Below are 19,797 nucleotides of genomic sequence, written 5' to 3'. Positions count from 1 at the left end.
GAAAATTATACCTGGACCTCCTGTCAAATAGGCCACCTAGATCAAATTTTTTTCTGGGATCTCTAAAAATTGAGTTTTCTTTCCATTCTTTCTGCATATTGCCTTTCTCAAGGAGCATTCTTCCTCTCTTCTCTAAAGATTGGCTTAGAGACTGTTCTTATTTTTCCAGTTCCCATTTTCCTTACTTTCTTGGGAAAGAAAAACACACTGTGTTATTTGGGCTTTTACTACTATTTTACCAAAAGGCAACAGAGATTTGGAAAGTAGCAAGCATGGGGGAAGTTTCAAAGGCTCAGGAAACCCCCTGAAAATAACTGGCATGAGTTTTTCTGTGGGCCTAGCCTTGCTCTAAGCACTTTCAATGTACTAGCACGTTTGTTGTCATGGCAACCCAAATAGGTGCTAGCATGATTAGTCTTATTCTTAAAATGAGGAAACCAAAATTTGCACAGTAGTTATTCCATTACCTGTGCTGTAATGTAAAATAATTCAGGCCTTACTTCTCACAGCGTTTTCTTTGGCTCCTTTCTAAAAAGACTGGAAGTTTCTCTGCCATGAAACTTTTCTCCCTTGATTCCTGGAGTTCATCACGTCTACCCTCACCAACCCCATGAAACATTCTCTTAATAACTTATAACTTCACTGTGTGAAATAAGAGGAAATAGCACTCACTATTGAGCATTGTGCTAGTTGCTTTCCATAAATTTCTTTATTTAACCCTCATAGAAAACGTAGGAAGCATTTTCCCCAGTTCATAGAAGACAATGAGACTCAGACGTTAACAGTTTCCCAAAGTCAGGGAGCTGGCACTCACAGTAAGGGTTTGATCTCACCCGGTGGCATCATTCCACGCTGCCTGCCTTTCAGGCAAGTAGATCATGATCAGCGATGCAGCCCACAATGAGAGATTAGCAGAGGAGAAGAAGGCCAAAGCCCCCATAAATTCAGAAATTGAAGCCAGTTGCCCAGGGACCGAAGTCTAGAGGGCTGGACTGAGCTGGAAGAGATAAGATCCAGGGAAGAGCACACATGCTGCAGATGTCACAGGTGTCACTGTCCTGATTCAAACAGCACTGGCAGGGCTAAGCTGGAGAACCTTGCACCTGACAGCCAGGCCTCAGGTGCACCGGTTGGGGTTGGTAGTAGTCCATCGTTTTCCATTGTCTTGCAGGTAACTTCCGTGTGCTCCTTCCAGTGCTTCTTTTCCACCCTTCCCCCCAAGCCCCGCACTAACTCCCAGAGCTCCTGAGTCCCAGCGGGAGGGCAGATAAAGGGAAAAGAAGCCGAATTTTTATTCCTGCATCTTCCCCAGCCTGCGAGTGGGATCCTCCCTTAGATTCCAGCTCTCCCTAATGCTACTGGCTGTGCAAGACTTTCCCTCCAGTCTGTGGACAGCCCTGCCGGTTGCTTACACCCAGCCCATTCCTTAGGAAGTAACCTTCTGTTAAATCTTCCTAAAATGGTCCTCACTGGAGCATATCACTGATCGCTTCGGGTTCCGGGACTGATACAAGCCTATGACTACAAAACCAGTTTGAGGAATATTTTTATCATAGATTCCTAATTTAAGAAATTACAGAAAATATAGGAGATACAGAAAAAATATTTTAAAAAAATATAAGAAGTTATACTTTTACTGAAACATATCTATTTAAAATTGATTTTTGAACCATTGAAGTGATGCATTTACACATGAAAACCTCCAATCTTTCGCCCCTCCCTTTTTCATCCCTGGGTATCTTTCTCAGAGCCTACCACGTTCAATTCATTTAACTATTTCCTCAACGCTTACCTCTGTATTTCCAGTTTTAGAAAAGGTTTTTTATTTGGTTCGCTATGGTCTACTGACATCTGATTGTGAAGGATGGGGATTTCGTCTCTATGCTGGCTACCCCTATTTTTCTCCTGCTTTCCTCCCAGTATAAGCACATTGCAATGTTTCATCATTAACGTTGTGTGTAAATACTTTTATTGACCCTCTGTGAGTATTGTTTCACTGCTGCGCTAATCAGCATACTATAAATACATTTTCTTTTCTGTACAATATTATTAATTGACTGATTTTTCCATCAGCTTGATTTTTCTACATCCCTATTATTAATTACTAATCCATAAGCTTCCTAACACTATCATTTAAACATTTTGAACACGATTTTCCATGTAGTCCAGCTCATCTAGTAGTTTATCAGTTTGCTTTCTTGTTGCAGGGAGGGCCCTGTTTTCAGGCTCCAGTAGGAACTGGACACCCAGCTCCGCTGCTCAGCTGTCTCCCTGGGACTTTTGTCAACTTCACTTGTTCTCCAGAACCGGAATCTTACTCTATCCTGACTGATACCTTCATACTGGGAGAAGGCCTCTGCTTTTCTTTGGGAGCGTATTTGAGTGGTAAGCTTTTTGAGAATTCCCATGTATGGAGTTAGTTGTCTGCTCTGCCTTCAAGGGTTAGAATTATTGCCCTTTGTAATTTAGAAGGTATGTCTCCATTGTCTTTCTCAATTCCAGTGTGATCTTCAGAAGTATCAGAGCATTCCTATCTTTCGTCTTTGCTTTAAACATTTATTTTAATTCCACAATACATTTAGACTCTTTCCTGTATTGCTCATTCTCTTGGGGAGTTCGGTTAGTGGGAGGAGAGGCTAGACCAACCCCAAAAATAATTTTCTTCAGTTTTGGAAAAAAAAAAAAAAAACTTGCTTTAAAAAAAGATTTTTCTCGGGGCGCCTGGGTGGCTCAGATGGTTAAGCGTCTGCCTTCGGCTCAGGTCATGATCCCAGCATCCTGGGATGGAGCCCCGCATCGGGCTCACTGCTCAGCAGGGAGCCTGCTTCTCCCTCTCCCTCTGCCTCTCTCCCTGCTCATGCTCTCTCTCTCTCTCTGTATCTCTGTGTCTCAAATGAATAAATAAAAAAAAAAAAATCTTTAAAAAAAAAAGATTTTTCTCTCTTCTAGAGAAAAATTCTGTTTTAAAGAAATTCTCTAAAAAACACTGGAACTCACAGACTACTTTTCTTACCTTTCCTCTCCCAGTTTTCACTGTTTTACCATCTTATTTTCATTTCGTCTGCTTGGCTTTCTCCACTCTATCTTCTGAATCTTTAACTGTTTTTAGTTTGAGTTCTCACATATTTTATTATCCAGAGTTCTTTCTTGTTCCTTCTGATATTTTTACGTGAATAAAATATCATCTCTTATTTCTCTGAGAGCATTAAGTATAATTTTACTGTTTTATTCTTATATCTTTATTATCATTTTCCCACTGAGTTCCTTTGTTATTTTCCTATTTTGTTTCTTTTTTTTATTCATTGATTTTATGACTTTATTGCTGGTATTGGCTGTTAATTCATACTTAAGAATGAGACACTGAAAAACCTATTGAAACCACTTCCCTCTGGGCAGGACTTGGAAGGAATGGGCTTCCTTGAAGATGAATCAGCTGGGGACCTGGAGCCTCATAAGTCCCTTATCTCAGGCATTTTCCCTGAGGCTGCTTGGTTTCTCCAGAGAAGAGTCCCCAGTGCCCCACCTGGAAGGGAATGCCAGGAGCCAATGGGGAGAGGAGTATGAACATTTCCCCATTCACCTATGGAATCTCTCAGTTCCCCAAATTTCTTTCTTTCTTTTTTTTTTTATTATGTTATGTTAATCACCATACATTACATCATTAGTTTTTGATGTAGTGTTCATGATTCATTGTTTGTGTATAACACTCAGTGCTCCATGCAGAACATGCCCTCTTTAATACCCATCACCAGGCTAACCCATCCCCCCACCCCCTCCCCTCTAGAACCCTCAGTTTGTTTTTCAGAGTCCATCATCTCTTATGGTACGTCTCCCCCTCCGATTTCCCCCCCTTCATTCTTCCCCTCCTGTTATCTTCTTCTTCTTTTTTTTTTTTTAACATATAATGTATTATTTATTTCAGAGGTACAGATCTGTGATTCAACAGTCTTGCACAATTCACAGCGCTCACCATAGCACATACCCTCCCCAGTGTCTATCACCCAGCCACCCCATCCCTCGCACCCTCCACCACTCCAGCAACCTTCAGTTTGTCTTTCTCTGATTGACTTATTTCGCTCAGCATAACACCCTCCATTTCCATCCACGTCATTGCAAATAGCAAGATTTCATTCCTTTTGATGGCTGCATAATATTCCATTGTATATATATACCACATCTTCTTTATCTATTCATCCCCAGATTTCTTTAACTCATCCCCATCCCACCCTGTGTTAAGCCTGATGAGTTTGAGCCCAATGTGACTCATTCTTATCAGAAAATAAATTTCTAATGCCATTGTGGGAAAGGGTGCTTGTGGAACATGATGTGGGAAACAAAGGCAGAAGAAAAATTATTAAATTTCTTTACTACCTACAGCCCATTGATAAGTCCTTGAAACAGGCAGAATGACATTCCTCTAGGGACTCAACTGCCCGGATGTTAATACTTTGCCAAGGGCAAAGGGCAATCCTAGCCTGAACCCCACCTCCCCACCCAGGACCCTATAAGTCTATTTTAACATATAAAAATTCCTTTGGAAGCTTCCTTTATCTCTAAACCCCCCAAGATACATGTTGGCAATCACCCCCAAGCATATGGCCCACCGATATACATCTGAAGGGTCTCATAACTAAGGTTTTATTAGATGGTAATAAAGGACCTTTTCCCAACAATAGCTAGCTCCCTCAAGGTCCTGGAAACCTTGCTTCCAAAATTCCTTAGAGACTTAACACTATCCCTATCCCCTCCCAACTTGAAAATATATAATGGGCCACTCCTCATGACCCCGATGCAGCTCTTCCTGCCCACAGGTCCTGTCCCCGTGCTTTAATAAAACCACCTTTTTGCACCAAAGATGTCTGAAGAATTCTTTCTTGGCCATCGGTCCCAAACCCTAACGTTCTTTCCTACATCAGAACAGAGCAGAGGAGGGGGAGAATCTAGGATCCAGCTACTACACCATTCCAAATGCTCCTCCTGTTCTTAGCCGAGCCTTCCTCTTCACCTGCTGGCTCCGCTTCTGAGGTCCTTCCTGAGACCCCAGGCAGGGCTGGCCTGTCCTTTATCAGCCCTCCCCCCCGCCCCCCTACAGACACTTGCAGTTCTGCATCTGTTCTGAGGCCTTCCTTTAGTAACCATCTGCTTTGTGGCCACTCCTCACTTGTTCTCCTGACCAAAGACAGACTAAAAGCATCTTCCATTCACACAGAGTTTGTGGGCTTATGCCTTTCTAAGCTTCTAACCTTCATTTTGGTGGTGAAGGAGCCAAAGTGAAAATTCACAAGGTAGGGGCTGCCTGACACCTGATGTGATATGAGCTGGGAGCGAATGTTCAAGAAAGAATTCTTGAGACATTTTTGGTGCAAAAAGTTCCTTTTATTATAGCACGGGGACAGGACCAATGGGCAAAAAGAGCTGCACTGGGATTGCGAGGAGCAATTGATTATATACTTTTAAATTGGGAGGGGCAGAGATAAGGGAAGTTTCCAAAAGGATATGCAAATATTAAAGAAGACTTACAGGATCTTGGAGGCCTGGCTATTGTAAAGCTAAGGTTGTTTTTTCCTTCTAGCAAAGCATTAACATTAAGACAGTTGGGAGTTCCTGGAGGAATATTGTACTCTTTGTCAATGGGCTGCAAGTTGTAAGGAAATTTAATCTTATCTACATTTCCTTTTGCTTTTTTTCTCCTCATCAGCACCTATATCCCCACTGAGCATTGCCCTCATCCAAAGGCTTTGTCTTTCCATTTCAAACTTTTCCTTTTATTTCCAGGGGAAAAAGAGGAACTTATGAATCTTATCTTCAATTCAAAAGGAAATATTAGAATTTAATGTGATTCATGTGAAGATATTTTTGCATGATTTTTAAAAATTATTCTCAGGAGTTAAGTAATTATTTTTCCTTTTTTGTTTTATAGAACACTTATAGTGGAGGAAAACCTCCAGAGAGGAAGCTGTGCATAGCCAAAGGCTCATAGCCAATATTTTGACTGGACGCATAGGAGAGACTCCGTAGAGCTATTACAAAGGAGATCCAAAAGCTGACAGTCATAGTAAATAAAACTTTTGTGTTTATGTCTGAATATGAATAACATATTCATGGAATTAAGTGGAATGAAAACAAACCTAGAAGCACAAAGCCCAGTGGTGATATGTGTGACGACGTGGTTACTTTGATGTGTCAGCTTTACGGGGGTGCCCAGATATTCGTTCAAACATAATTCTGGGTGTGTCTGTGAGGGTGTTTTTGGATGAGATTAATATTTAAATTGGTAGACTGAGTAAAGCAGCTTGCCCTCCCCCATGTGGGTGGGCATCATCCAGCCAGTGAAGGCCTGACTAGAACAACAGTGATCCTCCCTCCCCCTCCAAATAAGAGGGAATTCTCCTGCCTGACAGTCTTCAGACTGGAACATGGACTCTTCCTGGTTCTGCAGCAGCTTCCAGCCTTTGGACTTGAACTGGGACATCAGCCATCAGCTCTGCATATTTTGGACTTACCTAAAGTTTATTTATCTATCAATTGGTCAACTGACTGATTGACAGACATGTGTGTATATATGTATATACACATCCCGTTGGTTCTGTTTCTCTGAAGAACACTGACTAATACACACTGTTAATATTGTATTGACCACCCCCATACTCCCATCCTTTGTGTCTTGGCTCCTGTCACCGAGGGCTCTGGTGCAGGGGTAGTGTGGGTAAGCGACTGCTGTTGAGGGCCTTGACCACCGCTGCACATTGGAATCCCTGAGGCAGCATCACAAAATGCACATATTTTGGTCCCTCAGAAATTACAGGGGTCAGCCTGGGCAGCCTGGAAGTTGAGACTTGGGTTATTGAACATGACCTGCAAAATTTCACAGGATGACATGACCTAGTAAATCTGAGGTATGGTTAACTCAGCAAGTGTTGGAGGATGGGCACACAGTAAGTACTTTATTCTTTCATTTAGCAAACCAATTATCTCCTGTGTGGCAGTCCCGGCCCTAGGTTCTGGAGAAATAACATCTGCCTAAAGACAGAGCCCCTTCTTTCATGGGCCTAACACTGTCCTGGGGAACAGAGGGAGACAGCATGTCAGATGGCGATCAATGGAAAAGGGGGTCTAGTTAGGGAGCGTGGTCAGGGAAGCCTTACCCATAACTTGGCATTCCCTCAGAGTCTAAAAGAAAGAAAAGAACCAATCAGGCAAAGGTCAGGGGGAGAGTAAAGGAGCTGGCAAGTGCCAAGACCCTGGGGCGGGAACATGTTTGGGATGTTCAAGAAATAAGGAGGAGGCCAAGGTGGCTGAAAAAGAGGCATCGGAGAGGAGATTGGCAGAGAGTTGTCCAAGCAACAGCCCGGGGCCCACTCATGAGGAGCTTGTAGGTCATGGTAAGTGCTTTGCATCTTGCTCCATGGGAGAACAGGAAGCCTCTGGACGGTTTTGAGAAAAAGAGTGAAGTTATCTTACTTGGGTTACTCAGGCTCCTGATGAATGTTAGCCTAAAGGAAGGAGGGGGCAAAAATATTATAATTATTATTATACTATCAATATTATTATATTACCATTAAGATTATGGTTATTACTACTAAAATGAAGAACTACATTTGGCATACAGAAGAATAACTGGACCACAAAAAACAAAAATAAAAAATAAACTGTAAAAAGTCAGTGGATGGATCTGTTAACTAACCTCAACCCCTTATTGTGGTAATCATTTTGCAAATTATGCATATATCTGAAATTAGTATGCTGTACATCTTGAAGTTACACAATGTTATATGTTAATTATATTTCAATAAAACTAGAAAATAGTTAATTTGTTTATTAATTAAAATTTTAAAAATAAATAAATAAATAAGAGTAACTGGAAGGGGAAGGTCTGAATCAGCGTCTCCCCATTTAAGTGGACATCAGAATCCCCTGGAAGCTCTACTAAACACAGATTCCTGGGCCCCAGCCCCAAGGCTTCTGACTCAGTCCATCTGGAGTGGGGCCAGGAATGTGAATTCTAACAAGCTCCCCGGGGCTGTTGCTGCTGCTGGCCTGTGTCCACACTGGGTAACCTTGGGTAATAACAGTGATCTATAGATTTTCTCAGTGTTTTCAGTGTACCTCATGTCCCATGAAAATTTGTATACTTAATACTGATGGAGCATATCATATGTATTTTTAGTTGCATTCTGTCAATGCGTTTATTTAATCTCTGCTTACATGTTCTATCATTCATTCAATAAATATTTGACAGTTACTACATGTAAGCACTATGGTAGGCACTGGAGTACAAGTTCTATTTTTTTACCATCAATCATAGAATGTCCTAGGAAAAAAAGACAAGAAAGGGTATTTAGCTGAAAGTAATCATAAGATGGCTGAAACGTGAACAGTATTAAGTAAACGTTTTATTGTAAGCAAGCAATAATTGCGGATGGATAAATGTTACCCTATGATTTGAGAATGCTTAGCACTTCAGAGAGAATCCACGATTCTCATTTGATTCTTACAACATAGGCTGGATTAGGTTTATTTGGCAGATGAGGGAAAAGTGTAGAAAGATAAACCAGTTTTCTAAAGACACAAGGTAATGAAAGGTAATGCCTGGACTAGGACTCAGGTGCCCTGGTTGACAATCATGTGTGTTTTCCCCTGTACATCACTGCCCCTCTAGAATGACAACAATGAGAACGGAGGTTACATTTCAACATGGAAAGTGAAAGGCCTTGAGGCACCTGGATGGCTCAGTCGGTTAAGCGTCTGCTTAGGCTCAGGTCATGATCCCAGGGTCCTGGGATCAAGTCCGGCATTGGGCTCCCTGCTGAGCAGGGAGTCTGCTTCTCCCTCTGCCACTCCCCCTGCTTGTGCTCTCTCATTCTCTCTCTCTCTCTCAAATAAATAAAATCTTTTTAAAAAAGTGAAAGTCCAACTGGAATTGCTGATCAGTACTATCAGTTACAATTCCATTTTTTTCCATACAATTCTATTACATTCTTCCTCAAAAATCTCCCTTAAAATATCTCTTCAACATATACCCCTTATTATGTGGACCCATTGAAATGAAGTAACAAGAATACTGGAGATTATTGCAAACCAAAATAAAGCAAGGAGCCATTGTACCTGCTTGGGATATTATCAATGTTCAGACACATAGATTGCACATTTTAGAAAAGAGTTGACTATTTCCTTAAAATATATACTATGAAAACCAAAATAACCCCATGGTAAAAATATTATTTTGTAAGTAATGTGTGTTAAAAGAATAGATGAGGCAAATAAATACCTTAGTTTATAGAGTGCTTTATGATTTGAAAAACATTTTCGTTACATTTTTTTTAATTTGCCCTCACAGTAGAGCTATAGAAAAAATATATCTAGCTGCTTTATCATCATCGTTTTACAGATGAGAGAGTCAAGGCTCAGAAGGGCTGCCCAACCACTCATAGTCACGTAGGATCCATCTGCTATTAGACATTTGTTATTGTGCAGTGGATTGATCTAGGTACTCGACAACGGTTAAGATGATGCTGAGATTAAAATATTTCCCCTTAACTGCAAATTTTCTTAAATGTATTACTTAAGATTCTCTGGTTGTAAGAGGACCTCACTCTGTGGAACAAGTAAAAAGGGACTTATTGCAGGGCCCTCAGGAAGTCCCTAGAGTGGAAAGGAAACTGCAGAACTTAGCTTTGGGCTGATTAGAACCAAGGGCAGCTCTGGAGCCTGGATGTGGTGGACACCTGGACATCAGGGGACAGAGTGTGGGATGGATAAGGAGCCTAGCGGGTCACCACTGATTGCACAGGAGAGTGAGAAACATCTTGATTTACAATCCTAGCAAGACGAGACAGTGTGGGGGAGTCAAATCCCCACTGTAAATGCGGGTACTGTGACCTAAGGAGAAACAGACACTCGGCAGGAAAAATAACATCTGTCCACTCTTCTTGGTTCACAGCTCTGGCTTATTTTTGGTGATGCTAAATGCAGAGTAGTCCAAACTAATCTGTGCAATTCTCCAATGCACCTTATTCCTAGCGAGTGGAAAAATATGGTTTAATAAATGCAGAGTTGGGTAAAATCCCAAAGAAGTTGAAATTTCCAAGCCAACAGGAATAACTCTTTTATTGTTGCAGTTTTTCTCAAGAGAATAGAGCTATCAGAGCTGAATAGAACACTAGAAGCTCTGTAATTAATGGTTTGAATTAGGTTTGATTTTGTATTTAACAAAATTTTGAACGATTGAGGACCTCTGAGTTAAAAATTCTGAGTTGAAAGGATAGAAGCCAGTTGTTTCATCCAGGAAATTATTTTGTACAAGTAAATCAAGGCAGTAGAATTTAGGATTCTGGTTTCTCTTTCTAATTGAAAATATATTATTACAAAATGACAAGATGAGATTTTTCTCATTGCTCATGTCCTGCTAGAGTTTATGTAATTGATATTAATAGAGTACATCGTAAATATGTTTAGTTGCATTCTTGTCAACTTCTAGATTTAATCACTGTGTCCATATTCTCTCATACATTCAAGAAATATTTGAGAGTATGCTATAGCTAGACTTTGTGCTAGGTACTAGGATACAAAGACACAGACATGAGTAGAACTTTACGACAATCATAAAGCAACCAGTGTGGATGGAGAACAATGTGTCTTTTTTTTTTTTGAGACAGAATGAGAGAGAGAGAGCACAAGAGAGGGGCGAGGGTCAGAGGGAGAAGCAGACTCCCTGCTGAGCAGGGAGCCCGATGCAGGACTCGATCCAGGGACTCCAGGATCGTGACCTGAGCAGAAGGCAGTCGCTTAACCAACTGAGCCACCCAGGCGCCCCACAATGTGTCTATTGATTGCCTTTTCTTCTAACAATAACACCCCAAGGCAAGTATGATTATTCTCACTGCATAGAAGAGCTGCACCTACGGTCTACAGAGCTGAAGTTCACAGTGCTGGAGCTCCAGCCCTGTGCTCTAAAGCCTGTGCTATTTTAACAAGACAAGGCTTCCTTGGGGAGCTAGCTATGTACCTGAGTGTGCACACTTGGATAAATGCTAAAGAGGTTGTACACTCCACGATGGGAGCTCATTCTACCCGGAGAGAGGGTGACATTTGACTTGAGCCTTGAAGCACGTGTAACGTTGTGCCAAGCAAAAAGGGAAGAATAGAGATCTCATGTAGGAAAAAAAACTAGCAAAAGGAGAACAGAAACTTAACATGCACAGTTTCCACGGAATGATGAATAGCCACGTGATCGGATATATGCTAACAGGGGAGCCTAAATATGATGCTGGGAAGTCTGGCCAGACCCAGCCATGAAAGTCATAAAAGCCATCAAAATTAGTTTTGTTTCTCAAAATACTGATGACTGTGGCTGAATGTGGCCATGTGACAGGAACCGTCACCTGATGTTTCCATTTTCTCAAGTGTGAAGTTATAGAAACAGAGGCGTGGGAGGTGTAGCTCTCTTGATAGACAGATAGGTAGGTAGATCAATAGACAGATATAGAGAGAAATCAATTCTTAAGATTTAATTCTTTTAATTCAGAATACAAAGTGAATATATTCTCAATATAGTGAAAAATATCAATCAACAAATACAAAATTCCATATATTAACTACATAATAAAATCACAAGTCATAATCAACAATAATGCCCCAACTTTCAACTTCGTGTTCTTTTAATTCTCATTTTTAGAAGGAATCTTAGATTTTTAGAAAAAATATATATAATGTGTGTATATATAGGATGGTGTGTATATACAGATTTTTTTTTTTCAGAATCATATTTGATTTAGTGAGAACTTTGGACAACTTACTGTCTTACTCCAAATCTTAGAATGAACTTAACTGGGAAACAGAATGCTAAAGGAAGACGGCATCGCTCAGAACTGAGAGCTTCCAGGACTGTCTGAGAACAGAGATAGCAGGAGCCGAAGAAGAAAAAAGAGGATAACAAATACGAAAAGGATGCATTTTAGAAATACATATTTAGGCCTCTTCCCTGTCAGAAATACTTTCCCGAAGTATGTTTATACTTTGGAAACTATGTTTTATTAAATAATTCACATGTAGGAAACCTGAGTCCTGGGGAGCATAGCACAATGTGTGGGTCAGTGCCAGAAACTTCCGATGACACTGATGTGGAAAATAGGGTAGAAATATTTACATGTCATTAACAGTGCTTAAGTTAGACTGACACATTCCATTCATTTGCCATCAGATAGACTCTTTCTCTTCTCACTTCCTGTCAGCAAAATCACAATCTAAACCTACGATTCTCTAAGAAAATATCTCAGGGTATTTTTAATTTTAGAAGTATGTTGACATCTGTTAAATATGGGTGGTAGCTTCCTGTTATGTTTTTTACTGTGTTTTTTAAAATATTTTAAATATGTAATCATCACTCTTTAAATGATAACTATTAAAAAGGAATATTTGTTCGTGCTGAATAATTTACAAATTTTAGAGAAAGAAGTTGTCAGAAGAGGATCGTCACATTGGTCTGATTCATGCTCTACCCCCAGATTGGCATGACATTGTGACAGTGCAGACTGGCACAAACCAAACTTCTCTAAACCCTCCTTCAGTTCCAGAAAGGAGGGCAAGCCTCATTCAGCCTTGAGACTCCTAACTTCTGAGATGCTTTTCTATTTGTTTGCTTGAATGTGTAGCAGGGGTCATCCGCGTGAGGGGCTTAAACTTCTACTAAAATTCAGTGATGACTAAGCAAATAACAAATTTCTCTCTTACTTCTACAGTCTAAAATCAAATGGCTTATTAGGGTAGTTTTCTCTTTCTTTTTCTTTTTCTATTCATGCTAATATGATTAGGTTCACTGACGATGTCTGAGAGAGCCAAACTTTGGTTAAATTTTTATAGAATGAACATTAAGTAAATCACACGCAAAAATCAGGGTTGTTATTCTTCAGGATGTATTCTGTCATATTCATTAAGATGCATGGGCGCCTGGGTGGCTCAGACGGTTAAGCGTCTGCCTTCGGCTCAGGTCATGACCCCAGGGTCCTGGGATCGAGTCCCGCATCGGGCTCTCTGCTCCTTGGGAGCCTGCTTCTCCCTCTGCCTCTCTCTCTCTCTGTGTCTCTCATGAATAAATAAATAAAAATCTTTAAAAAAAAAAAAAAAAGATGCAATGCAAGATGCCTTGACAAAATCTGACCGGCGGAAAGAAGCAGGATTTGAAGCAATTTTGTGGAAGATTCATGCATAGATTTGTCTTCCTGAAATATATAAAAGTACTCTATTGTAAAATAAATTATCCACCTATCATCCCAGGTGGTCTTTTTTAAACAAAAGACGGATAGTGGTATTCCTCTGCTCAAGCCCTGGAATGGCTTCCTAGCTTCTCAAAGTAATTGCCAAAGTTCTTAGAAACACACCCATGACATCCAGGAGCCGGCCCAGCACTCACAGAAAACTCACGGAACAAATGAGTGTCCTATTGAACACAAACCATTTCACACCAACATCAGACAAGGCCATTCTGTGGCCACGATCCACCAAAACAAAAGCAAAACCCCGCTGTCCTCCGGCCTGAACTGTCAAAACATCATGTTCAAACCACAAAATGACCAAACATCGCCCTCTCCTGGCTAGGATAAGTCATTGCGCTTTCCTTATAAATCATAGCCGTAGTCTTGCTTCTCAACACATAAATATGAGATTGAGTAAGGGACCTAATCACTGCTTCCTGGCAGTATCATTCCTTAGCCATTGTTTGAACCCTCCTCCAAAATCACCTAACACAAGCCCAAATCCTATTATCGTTTCTTTCCAACACCTTCCTGAGACATCCATGGTTCCCCCTGCTGTGCATTCTGCCAGACTGCAAGAGCAGTAAACACAACTTCTCTAAACACACTTGTGCTTTTGGTGGGCTCTGGTATTTCTGACCGGCGGAAAGAAATACCAGAGCCCCACTATGATGTGGCTTTTTGCCTTTTGCTTTTAAATCCAGAAACTCAAAAAAATGGCTTCTAATCAATTTTTCATCTAATTTAATGAAATTTTGTGAAGTATTAAATTGAGTATCGTTAAGGGTAAGACCACAGCCTTCACATTTAAAATCTACACTGTTGTTGATTTGCAAGATGAAAGAGATTATCCCTAAGAGGAAGTTGCAAGATCATAACTCTCTTTTCTTAACATACAAACTGTGGGCGTTCTTACCAACTAAGACCAGCTTCCAGGATTGCAAGGAAAAGGTGCTCTGAACCTTAGGAAGGAGGGGAGGGTATGTCTTGTAATCACAGACTGGCAAACCTCAAAAAGGCTGTGTAGGAAAAAATCACAATGTTTGTCTGGAAAACATAATATTGAAGATTTTCTCTTTTTATGGGGATTTTAACTTTCTTTTTCTAACAATCAACATGTAGCACTGAGCGACTGTGACAGAGATTCCATCTTTATTGACATATCTACAAAGATGCAGAGAATTGTCTTCACGTACGGATGTCTGCTTTGTAAATATTGTACTCTGGTGATGCCTCTATGCGATTACTAATATATCTGTCAAGATACTAAGCTGAGGCTCATTATTACATTGTAATACATTACTACATTGTAAATATATTTTTCAACTCTTTCTTCTTGATAACCTCAATTTTTGTGTGATTCATTGTCAGATGTCATTTTGTTGTTGTTGTTTTTTAATTTTTTGCCTTGTAATATGATTGATAAAGAGGTTTTTTTTTTAGTTGTAAGAGCAACGGCTCTGCCACTTTTTAATTTTTAGTTTGTGTTTACGTTGGTGCCATTATTTCAATTTGTGATTTCTTTGCAGGAATATTTTTAGTCTCTTGTTCATTTTGCAGTGGTGGTTTAGTTAATGCCAGAGAATATACTCTGCAAATACATTTAACTAGGCCCAACCAAACTGTATGACCCTGCAATATGCTGAAAGCAATCAGAGATAACATGACACTCTTGACCCTGGGGGTTATGGCTCCCCCATTATTCTCCCAGGAGGCTTTGCAAGTGTGCTTGAAAAGGGACCAGACATAGGAACCTCATGAGAACACAGTCTTCATTGGAACTGAATACTATTATAGCTCAATTGCTTTACTTACTCATGATATATAAAAATACATGTGAAAAGTTCTAGTTTTTTCTTCCTGCACTGAAATAGAGCAGAACATTGCTTCCCATCCTATCTTTAGTGAAGGACTAGTACTCTTTTCCCCCTTCTTGGACAAATGCACTTGCAAAATGTAATAAAAATAAATTACTAGGAAAATAGTTTTTTAAAAATACATTCAAAATACAGAAGGATTTTTTGGTTATGATATTCATAAAATATAAAATTACTATCATACTGCCATACCTGTTTCTACATGATCACTCTCAATTTCCATGCTGATCTCCCCATAGACCAAGAATCTGTGGGCTGGCCCCAGCTTAAGGCAGCACAGCCCAGAACACTGACTGGGGAGGTTAGTTCTATGTAGACAGAAGTGGGGGCAACATCATTTGCTACTGTAGCCCCCAGTACCTGGCATGAGGTCTGCAACTTAGAGGGTCATATCTGTCAAACAAATGAATGAATGCAAGCAGGAATGATGTAAAAGGAGCATCATTCACTCATTTATAAACATTTATTGGGCATTATTTGTGTCAGGCATTGTTCTAGATGTTGGAAATGAAGCACTGGATGAAACAGACTAAGTGCTCACGTTGCTTGTAAGAGTAGAACATTTATTAATGCCAAATGTGCAGGAATATGTATCAAGTGAGTATCCTTAAAAAGTTCATACCCTTGATCTCATAATTTAATCTGAAGGAACTATTATATATCATATAAACATATTATATATAATTATATATTACATACAATATGTACATATTACAGTATACATATATGTATTAATATATATATCACAATATATATATTAAGAAATAGAGTGAAAAGTTGAAAATCTACCACCTAAAAATCTAGAAGGCTAAAAAAAATGTTTAAATAAAGATTTTGTTTAAAAGTCTACTGGGTGAAATATTGTGCAGCTGTTCAACTTACATATTATATATATTATTATATTATATAGTGAAATTTTTGTGGATGAACTGATGTAGTATCTTGGATTTGCTTCAGAACACTTGAGGAGAAACCAGGGAAGAGGGAAGCATAGATGCACCAGTGGCCTCTGCCCAAACTCTGTATCTTTACTTTTTCCAATATTGTGACGACACATGAGAAAATGGAAAATAGCTCTGTGGAGTTCACTATGTGCCCAAACACTGTGCTAAGTACGTTAGCCACTTCAATTAATCCTCTCACAACCCAAACTCTGAGAGGAAGAGAGGATTGCCACTCAGGCTGCCGAGTACTCACTTGAACCACCACACTCCTTAAATGCAACTACAGAACCCACACCATGGCTTTTCCAGAATACACTTGGCTTCACCCCAAAAGTGAATGAAAGTCTAACTTCTGGCAAAAGACAGAACAAAAGGAAGCTTCGAAATGACATTCTTATCTGCGTTTACCTTCCCATCAACAGTTCATTTCAAGCCTCTTGCAGATAACTTTTGCCCTCAGCTCAAAACACTTGTATCCCTTTCATCCCTATCAAATATCTCTGCTAGAAAAACTCTTCTCCCAAGTCCTTGTTTTAGGAATGGGACTTAGCCCAGTGTTGGTGATGATAAAAGTCTTCTTTCCTCTTTTACATTTAGCTTCCAGAATCATACATCTTCTCCCCCCTGTTCTATATGCACATAACTGAGGGAACTGCTTTTAATAGAAGCATAACATATCTACAAAGATGTAGAGATTTGTCTTCATCATGTCTTTGTCATGATCAAGGCCTCAGGTGGTTTGGTGTGGCTAAAGCATGGAGCACACAGGAAGGAGTGATGGCAAGAGCTGGGCCCAGATGCTGAACACCTTGTAGGCATACCATGCCAAAGAGTTTAGATTTTTCCATAGGCCCTGGAGGAACCACTGAAGCAAGACAGTAACTTTATCAGATTCATGCTTTAGAGTGATGAAATATTTGTGCAATGTGGAGGCAATGAAGGCAAGGAGAACATGTAAGCAGCCCTTACAACAGTCTATGAGAGTTCATAAGGGTTTGAATTAGAACAGTGCTTCCTACACTTGAAAGATTAGCTCCCATCTTTGCAAATTTTTTTTTTTAATTTATTTATTTGACAGAGAGAGAGAGAGCACAAGTAGGGTTGAGGGGCAAACGGAGGGGGAGAAGCAGACTCCCCGCTGAGCAGGGAGCCCGACTCAGGGTTCGATCCCAGGACCCTGGGATCATGACCTGAGCCAAAGGCAGACGCTTAACTGACTGAGCCACCCAGGTGCCCCCCATCTTTGCTATTTTTATATAGAGAGTAAATATGGCTTTAATTTAACTTTTTTTAGTAACTCATTTTTAAAAGAAACTTTAGATTGTTACCACGACCATAAATAGCATGACAGTATTACTTGTCATAAATAGAATATAGGTAGCAAAATACATTCAAGGAAATAAATCACTCTTGAATCCTAGCTAGGCATCCTTGCCAGGTAAGGACCCCAGCCTGAGGTTGCTGATTTTAGGTAGACACTAGCTCTAGGTTGAGATGTTTCCCTTATATAATTAGAAGGTTTGAAAGGGAATAACTTTTTCTACATGAGTCAGTATCAATTAAAACTACGTCCAAGAAGTACCTAAAATGACCTCATCACGTTGCTGTGCATCTCACTTCATGGGAATCCCTAAACAAGAACATGGCCTTAGGAGTGAGGAAGTGGACCCAAGATCCATTTAAGAGGCTCAAATCATAAAACCAGGGGTCAGATTAGAAAGGCTGCTGATTTCTCTTATTAAGCTCCTTTTCTTTTTTCAGATGTTGGAGTCAACCCAGTTAAAGAAAACTTTTCAGCAAAACAATATAAAATGGAAAGACATGAAAGAATAATAGTCATAATGCACACATATTTTATAATATATATAATACTTTGCTGTACCTTAACCACAGAAATGGCAAGGAAACAGTTCTTTTAAATAAATACATTGTAATGGTTAAGGATCTAAAAGAAGGTGATGATAATGATTATGGACCCCAAATTCTTTGACTCAACCTTGATTTTAATCATAGTTAAAACTAAGAATCATAAACTTCTCACTTGAAAACCTTGACAAATGTGCTTTTAGCAATACAACAATGTAGATTGACCATTACTTTTTGTTTAGAGAGGAAAGAAAGAAGGTTGTTTACTATTTACTCATTATTATTAAAAAATAGGTTAAATCTCTAACTGTTCTATGTCTGTGGGACTCTTTCCTTCTTTTAGCTCATTAAAAGGACAAATAAAATTTTTAAGATTTCTTTATTTATTTGAGAGAGAGAGCATGAATGGGAGGGATGGAAGAAGAGGGACAGAGAATCTCAAGCAGACTCCAAGATGAGCATGGACCCCCACTCGGGGCTCCATCTCACGACCCTGAGATCATGACCTGAGCTGAAACCAAGAGTTGAACGCTCAACTGACTGTGCCACCCGGGTGCCCCGCCCCCCCGCCAAAAAAAGAATTTCATAAAAATAAAAGGTTTACCGTGGAGCACCTGGGTGGCTCAGTCGTTTAAGCATCTGCCTTCGGCTCAGGTCATGGTCCTGAGGTCCTGAGATCGAGCCCCACGTCCAGCTCTCTGCTTGGCGGGGAGCTTGCTTCTCCCTCTCCACCTGCTTGTGTGGTCTCTCTCTCTCTGTCAAATAAATAAAATATTTTTAAAAATTAAAAAATAAAAGATTCACCTTAATAATTTCAAGGGTTTATAACCTTAAGAATCTGATTGTTATAAGAAACTACATTTTAAGCACATTGGTTGTAGGAAATTGTGTTTGTTTAAAGTTATAAACAATCTTTTTCTCAGGAGATTAATTTTCATTAACTACCTTGTCATGATGAACTATAAAGGCCTCAAAGATTTTAAGAAGGCCATTAATTATATATGGAACAGCATTTCTTATGAGTTAGAAACACCTAAAAGTATACCTTATAAAAGCTACTACTCAAGTAAAATATATAAATATTTTAGCAAATTAACTTGAATACACAATGAAAACAATGAAAAAAATCCCAAACTAAAAAAGAACAAAATGTAAAGAGGTGCATAATCTCAATAATCTAAACTGAAATTCATTCAACCCACTTTTCCTTCCTAACAAGGAAATACACTGCAGGAGGCTCTGGATTTCAGCCAGTTGTGTAGGAAATGACAAGGGAGAACTGGGTCCTGACCCAGCCCAGGAGCCCAGTATTCGTGGTGCCGCTGTGGATGGAATTTGAAAGAGAGGTGGCTGAGCCACACAGAAGGGCGGTGCAGGTGATGCTGCCTGTAGGGAGGAAGTCTGGTTACTACCCCTGCAGCACATGAGATAGGGCCTGGGGCTGCCCAATTGCAGGGTCTGTTTGTTAGAAGACCAAAGGGCAGAATGTTGCTACAACAGTGGAAGTGAACCAATTAAGCTCATGTATCTCAAGTCATGCCAGGAAACTGCAGGAATTATAAGTCAGTTGCTCAATGAGAGCTAAGTACTTGTCAATTTCTTTCTTTTTTCTTTTAAGATTTTATTTATTTATTTGAGAGAGAGAGAGTGCGCATGAGCAGGGGGGAGGGGCAGAAGATGAGGGAGAAACAGACTCCCTGCTGAGCAGGGAGCTCGATGTGAGGCTCGATCCCAGGACCCTGGGATCATGACCCGAGCCGAAAGCAGTTGCCAACTAAGCCACCCAGGTGCACTTCATCAATTTATTTCTGGAGACTAAATTGAAATGCAGCCCCGTCTCTAGATCTAGGTGAAAGGGAC

At 40.0% G+C, this 19,797-nt stretch overlaps 1 long non-coding RNA gene across 1 annotated transcript; it reads right to left on the bottom strand.

Annotated features, from left to right (window-relative positions):
* Positions 1-6,917: 6,917 nt before the first annotated feature.
* Positions 6,918-18,581, bottom strand: LOC118014816. The gene is made up of 2 exons (XR_004680387.1): positions 18,542-18,581; positions 6,918-7,493 (listed from the first exon to the last, which is right to left on the bottom strand). It is a non-coding gene; the product is annotated as an uncharacterized LOC118014816 (long non-coding RNA).
* Positions 18,582-19,797: the final 1,216 nt, after the last annotated feature.

Source organism: Mirounga leonina, unplaced genomic scaffold, assembly GCF_011800145.1.
Source record: "Mirounga leonina isolate KUSES-001 unplaced genomic scaffold, KU_Mleo_1.0 Mir_165, whole genome shotgun sequence".
In the NCBI taxonomy this organism is placed as follows: Eukaryota; Metazoa; Chordata; class Mammalia; order Carnivora; family Phocidae; genus Mirounga; species Mirounga leonina.
This window is presented reverse-complemented; position numbering and strand designations above follow the sequence as displayed.